Source organism: Natator depressus, chromosome 2 (genome assembly GCF_965152275.1).
Source record: "Natator depressus isolate rNatDep1 chromosome 2, rNatDep2.hap1, whole genome shotgun sequence".
Lineage (NCBI taxonomy): Eukaryota > Metazoa > Chordata > Testudines > Cheloniidae > Natator > Natator depressus.
The window spans coordinates 217195143-217201390 of NC_134235.1; the positions used below are offsets into that span (position 1 = coordinate 217195143).

At 46.1% G+C, this 6248-nt stretch overlaps 1 pseudogene; it reads left to right on the plus strand.

Moving 5' to 3' along the window:
* Positions 1-201: 201 nt before the first annotated feature.
* On the plus strand, positions 202-5153 carry LOC141981918 (uncharacterized; annotated as a pseudogene).
* Positions 5154-6248: the final 1095 nt, after the last annotated feature.

Sequence of the window (6248 nt, forward strand, 5' to 3'; positions counted from 1 at the left end):
AACAGTGCCTATTTTGTAGGAGAATGAAAGAGCTTTAAACATCAAGCCAAGTCTGCAGACAATGCATATTGTAATAACGACAGCAAAGGTTAATCAAATAAAATAATAATGTTTAATGAGCAATTTCATTAAATGGTATATTATGTATTAACAGGAAAAAACTGTAATGATATAAAAGGAATATATTTAAAGCAATGCACAATGAGTGTGAGTGTGCTAACAACATTTGTGGATGATACAAAGTCGGGAGGTATTGTCAAGATAGAGGAGGACCAGAACATCATGTAAGAAGATTTGGACACCCTTGAAAACTGGAGTCATAGAAATGGGATGAAATTTAATAATACAAAGTGCAAGGTCATACATTTAGAGACTAACAACAAGAATTTTTGCTATAAGCTGGTGGCATATCAGTTGGAAGCAACAGAGGAAGAGAAAACCTGAGTGTACTGGTCAAACACAGAATAACTATGAGCACCAGCATGATGTGGCTTTGAAAAAGGCTAATGCAGTTTTAGGATTAGTATTTCCAGTAGATGTAGGGAAGTGTTATTACCATTATACATAGTACTGGTGAGACCTCATCTGGAAAACTGTGTGTAGTTCTGGTCTCCCATGTTTCAGAAAGATAATTCAAATTGGAACAGGTGCAGAGAAAGGCTACTAGGAAGACTGGCGGAATGGAGAACCTAGCTTATGAGAGAAGACTTAAGGAGCTTGGCTTGTTTAGCCTAACAAAACGAAGGCTGAGGAAAGATATGATTGTTCTCTATAAATACATCAGAGGGAAAAATCCTAGAAAGGGAAAGGAATTATTTAAGCTAAGGACCATGTTGGCACAAGAACAAATGGATATAAACTGACCATCAATAAGTTTAAGCTTGACATTAGACAAAGATTTCTAACTATCAGAGGAATGAAGTTCTGGAACAGCCTTCCAAGAGGAGTAGTCCAGGGATGAGGGGAGGGAACCTAACTTCTTTTAAGACTGAGTGTGATAAGTTTATGAAGTGGATGTTATGATGAGATTTCTACAATGGCATATGGTCCAGCCACAATTGCTATTAGGAAATATCTCCAACGGTCATAGATCGGCCATAGATGGGACACTCTGAGTAACTGCAGAGAATTCTTTCCCAGGTGTCTGACTGGTGTCTCAGAATCTAACTGGTCGCCACATTTGGGGTAGAGAAGGAATTTTCCCCAAGTCAGATTGGCAGAGACCGTGGGTTTTTTCACCTTCCTCTGCAGAGGGTGTATAGGCCACTTGCTGCTTTGAACTACAGTAAATGGTGGATTCTCTGTAACTTGAAGTTCTAAAATCAAGCTTTGAGGACTTTGGTAATTCAGCCAGAAGATATGGGCCTATTACTGGAGTGAGTGGGTGAGGTTCTATGGTTTACAATCTGCAGGAGGTCAGACTAGATCAGGGGTTCCCAAACTTGGTTCGCAGCTTGTTCATGGTAAGCCCCTGGTGGGCCGCGAGACGCTTTGTTTACTTGAGCGTCTGCAGGTTCGGCCACTCCCAGCGGCTGCGGTTCGCTGTTCCTGGCCAATGGGAGCTGCAGGAAGCGGCACGGGCCGGGCCACCGCTTCCCGCAGCTCCCATTAGCCAGGAACGGCAAACCGCGGCCACTGGGAGTTGCGAGCGGCCGTACCTGCGGACACTCAGGTAAACAAAGCGTCTCGCGGCCCACCAGTGGCTTACCCTGAACAAGCCGTGAACCAAGTTTGGGAGCCCCTGGACTAGATGATCATGGTGATCCCTTCTGGCCTTAAAGTCTATAAGTTAAAATTGATCTTTCAACCTTAACTCTGCATTTCCTAACTTTTGCTTGGTTTCACAACCTTAATGTTTCATCATCACGAGTATGTTGTATGGAATACATGTATACAGCTACATGAATGTTAAACGCAGACTAATATGGATACTAATGCACTTGATGTCTTTAATACTGTATAGTTGCTTCTCATGCTATTCATTTTGTGTGTGTTACCTGTTTCACAAATATATTTGATCAAATACATTGATTAAATTAAAATGTACATTTTTTCATATGGGATAATACCACTGATATTGATTTAAGCTTACCCCAATCTTTTCACAAAGGTTATGTTTCTGCCTAGGCATACGTCCTATACGTTAATTATGGGTGCTCAGGGAAACCATGGAGTGGAATGTCACTGGCCTGATTTTCTGAGGAACTGACCACATGCAACCCATGTTGATTTCATTTACAGTCGTAGGTGCTGATTACCTCTGGAATTAAAAGAACAGTCTACTTTTTGATACCTACTACTAGTTCAAATTCATAAAACACATTAATATGAAAGCAGCAAGTTATTCAGGTTGCAAGAAGTCAGACAAGTTAATTATACACTTTAGACTGTAGTATCCTTGCAAGTCCTAATTAAACAAACATTCTTCTTTCTAGACGTTATGTAGTGAGGGCTGCTGTTTCAGTTGACTGACAGAACAATTTGAAGTCGTTCACAATAGTGCTTAGAGCGCAATCCATTTTCTGCAATAAATGCTCATCCCTAATGGTAAAGGCCTCTAAGTTACTTGACATGACAACAGTATCCACATTAATATTCAAATGTGAACATTTAATAACCCTTGGGCACTTTGTGCAGGATCTTCTATCCATTAATGAGAACATCAGCCGAAGAAAGGACATGCTGTCTTTTCAAAGGATGGTAATCTAGTATAGGATAGAATTTTAAGGGCACACATTGCTTACATATGACTCTTAACTGGCCCTATAAAAGGACCCCTGAACCTACCGTACATTAATGTGTCAGCTTTGCCTGCCCACCTTCAGATGTCACCAGCCTCCACTGACTTAGTGAAATAGAAATAGCATGAGGCTGGTGAGCAAAAGTGTTCCTGTCTTGTTGCTGGCTGTCACAGCTCATATGCTGTATCTGATTTTTGTTAGAAATGTAACAGTATGTTGTGCTGTTAGGCAATAGTTAGAGATCAGATCCAGCATTTTTTGGTTTGGACCTGAACATCCCGGAACTTTGGATATGGATCTGAAATTTATGGCAGTTCCGTTTATTGCAGTGGTTCTAGGGCTACCGCTTGTTCAGGGAAAGCCCCTGGTGGGCCAGGCTGGTTTGTTCACCTGCCAAGTCTGCAGGTTCGGCCGATTGCAGCTCCCACTAGCCGCAGTTTGCTGCTCCAGGCCAAGGGGGCTGCAGGAAGGGCGGCCAGCACATCCCTCAGCCCGCACCGCTTCCTGCAGCCCCATTGGCCTGGAGCGGTGAACCACGGCCAGTGGGAGCCGCGATCGGCCGAACCCACGGACGCGGCAGGTAAACAAACCGGCCCGGCCCGCCAGGGGCTTTCCCTGAACAAGTGACAGCCCTAGTTTGAGAACCACTGATTTATTGTATGCACAATAATTTATATCTCCCACAAACAACATTAAGAAAACATAAAAGTGACCAGTAATGCTGGTCTGCAATTGACTACAAAAGCAGACCATAAATAGTTGACCGTGCAGATCTCATCAGCAGAGGTGACCGTAGAGTCCCAGAATCGCAAGAGAGCTCCACCTTGGACCCAACAGGAGGTACTGTATCTGATCGCCGTATGGGGAGACGAATCCATGCTATCAGAACTCTGTTCCAAAAGACAAAATGCCAAAATATTTGAAAAAATCTCCAAGGACATGAAGGACAGAGGCTAAAACAGGGACCCGCAGCAGTGCCGCATGAAAATTTAGGAGCTCAGGCAAGCCTACCAAAAAACCAAAGAGGCAAACGGCCGCTCCGGGTCAGAGTCCCAGACATGCTGCTTCAATGATGAGCTGCATGCAATTCTAGGCGGTGCCCCTACCACAACCCCACCCCTGCCTGTGGACACCTGCAAGCGGGGAGTCTCACGCAACAGGGCTGAGGATTTTGGGGATGAGGAAGATGAGGAGAAGGAGGAGGATAGAGCACAACAGGCAAGCAGAGAAACAGTTCTCCCTGACAGCCAGGAACTGTTTATCACCCTGGAGCCAATACCCTTCCAACCCTCCCAAGGCGGGCTCCCTGACCATGAAGCTGGAGAAGGCACCTGTGCTGAGTGTACCTTTGTAAATATAATACGTGGTTTAAAAGCAAGTATGTTTAATGATTAATTTGCTCTGAAGACTTGGGATACATTCACGGCCAGTACAGCTACTGGAAAAGACTGTTAACGTGTCTGGGGATGGAGCAGAAATCTTCCAGGGACATCTCAATGAAGCTCTCCTGGAGGTACTCCCAAAGCCTTTGCAAAAGGTTTCTGGGTAGGGCAGCCTTATTGCATCCTCCATGGTAGGACACTTTACCACGACAGGCCAGTAGCACGTAGTCTGGAATGATTGCATAAGAAAGCATGGCAGCGTGTGGTCCTGGTGTTTGCTGGCATTCAAGCAACATCTGTTCTTTATCTCTCTTTGTTATCCTCAGGAGAGTGATATCATTCATGGTCACCTGACTGAAATAGAGGAATTTTATTAAGGAGACATTCAGAGGTGGCCGTTCCTGCTGGTCTGTTTGCCTGTGGCTGAAAAGAAATCATCCCCGCTGTTAGCCACGTGGTGGGGGGAGGGGTGAAGCGATCACCCTAGAGATTTGGGGGGGTGGATTAGTTGGGTTTGTGCTGCACGTTAACCTGAAAACATCAGCCCCTCCTTTTAAATGGCCAATGTGTCTTTTTCAATTTTACTCTCCCTTTTTTTTCTCCCGCAGCTGCAAATGTTTCAACGCTGCCCCTAGCATCTCCATCCCAGAGGCTAGCGCAGATAAAAAGGCAAAAAAAACACACTCGCGATGAAATGTTCTCTGAGCTCATGCAGTCCACCCAAACTGAAAGAGCCCAGCAGAATGCGTGGAGGCAGACAATGGCAGAGTCCAGGAAAGCACAAAATAAAAGTGAGGACAGGAGGGACGCGTGAGAGGACAGGTGGCGGGATCAAGACGAAAGGTGGCAGCAGCATGATGAGAGGAGGCAGGATGCAATGCTGAAGCTACTGGGCGATCAAACTGATATGCTCCGGCGTATGGTTGAGGTGCGGGAAAGGCACAGACCGCCACTGCAGCCCCTGTGTAACCAACCGCCCTCCTCCGGGCACCCAACCACTCCACCCCAGAGGACTGCCCAAGCAACATAAGGCTGGCATTCAATAAGTTTTGAAGTGCAGTGTGGCCTTGTCCTTCCCTCTTCCCGCACCCCACTCAGTGCTTCCCTCCTGCCCCACCTCTCCCGGGCTACCTTGGCAGTTATCCCCCTATTTGTGTGACGAATTAATAAAAAATGCATGAATTGGAAACAACAATAACTTTATTGCCTCTGCAAGTGGTGATCGAAGGGGGGAGGGGAGGGCGGTTGGCTTACAGGGAACTAGAGTGACCCAAGGGGGCGGGTTTTCATCAAGGAGAAACAAACAGAACTGTCACACCATAGCCTGGTCAGCCATGAAACTGGTTTTCAAAGCTTCTCTGATGTGCAGTGCGCCCTGCTGTGCTCTTCTAACAGCCCTGGTGTCTGGCTGCGCGTAACGAGCGGGGATACTGTTCCTGACGGCTTGTAGTCCATCTTTGTGTGGAATGTTGGTGTAGAGGGCTTCTACATCCATAGTGGCCAGGATGGTGTTTTCAGGAAGATCACAGATGGATTGTAGTTTCCTCAGGAAGTCAGTGGTGTCTCGAAGATAGCTGGGAGTGCTGGTAGCATAGGGCCTGAGGAGGGAGTCTACATAGCCAGACAATCCTGCTGTCAGGGTGCCAATGCCTGAGATGATGGGGCGTCCAGGATTTCCAGGTTTATGGATCTTGGGTAGCAGATAGAATACCCCAGGTCAGGGTTCCAGGGGTGTCTCTGTGCGGATTTGTTCTTGTGCTTTTTCAGGGAGTTTCTTGAGCAAATGCTGTAGTTTCTTTTGGTAACCCTCAGTGGGATCAGAGGGTAATGGCTTGTAGAAAGTGGTGTTGGAGAACTGCCTAGCAGCCTCTTGTTCATATTCCGACCTATTCATGATGACAACAGCACTTCCTTTGTCAACCTTTTTGATTATGATGTCAGAGTTGTTTCTGAGGCTGTGGATGGCATTGTGTTCTGCACGGCTGAGGTTATGAGGGAAGTGATGCTGCTTTTCCACAATTTCAGCCCGTGCACGTCGGCGGAAGCACTCTGTGTATAAGTCCAGTCTGTTGTTTTGACCTTCAGGAGGAGTCCACCCAGAATCCTTCTTTTTGTAGTCTTGGTA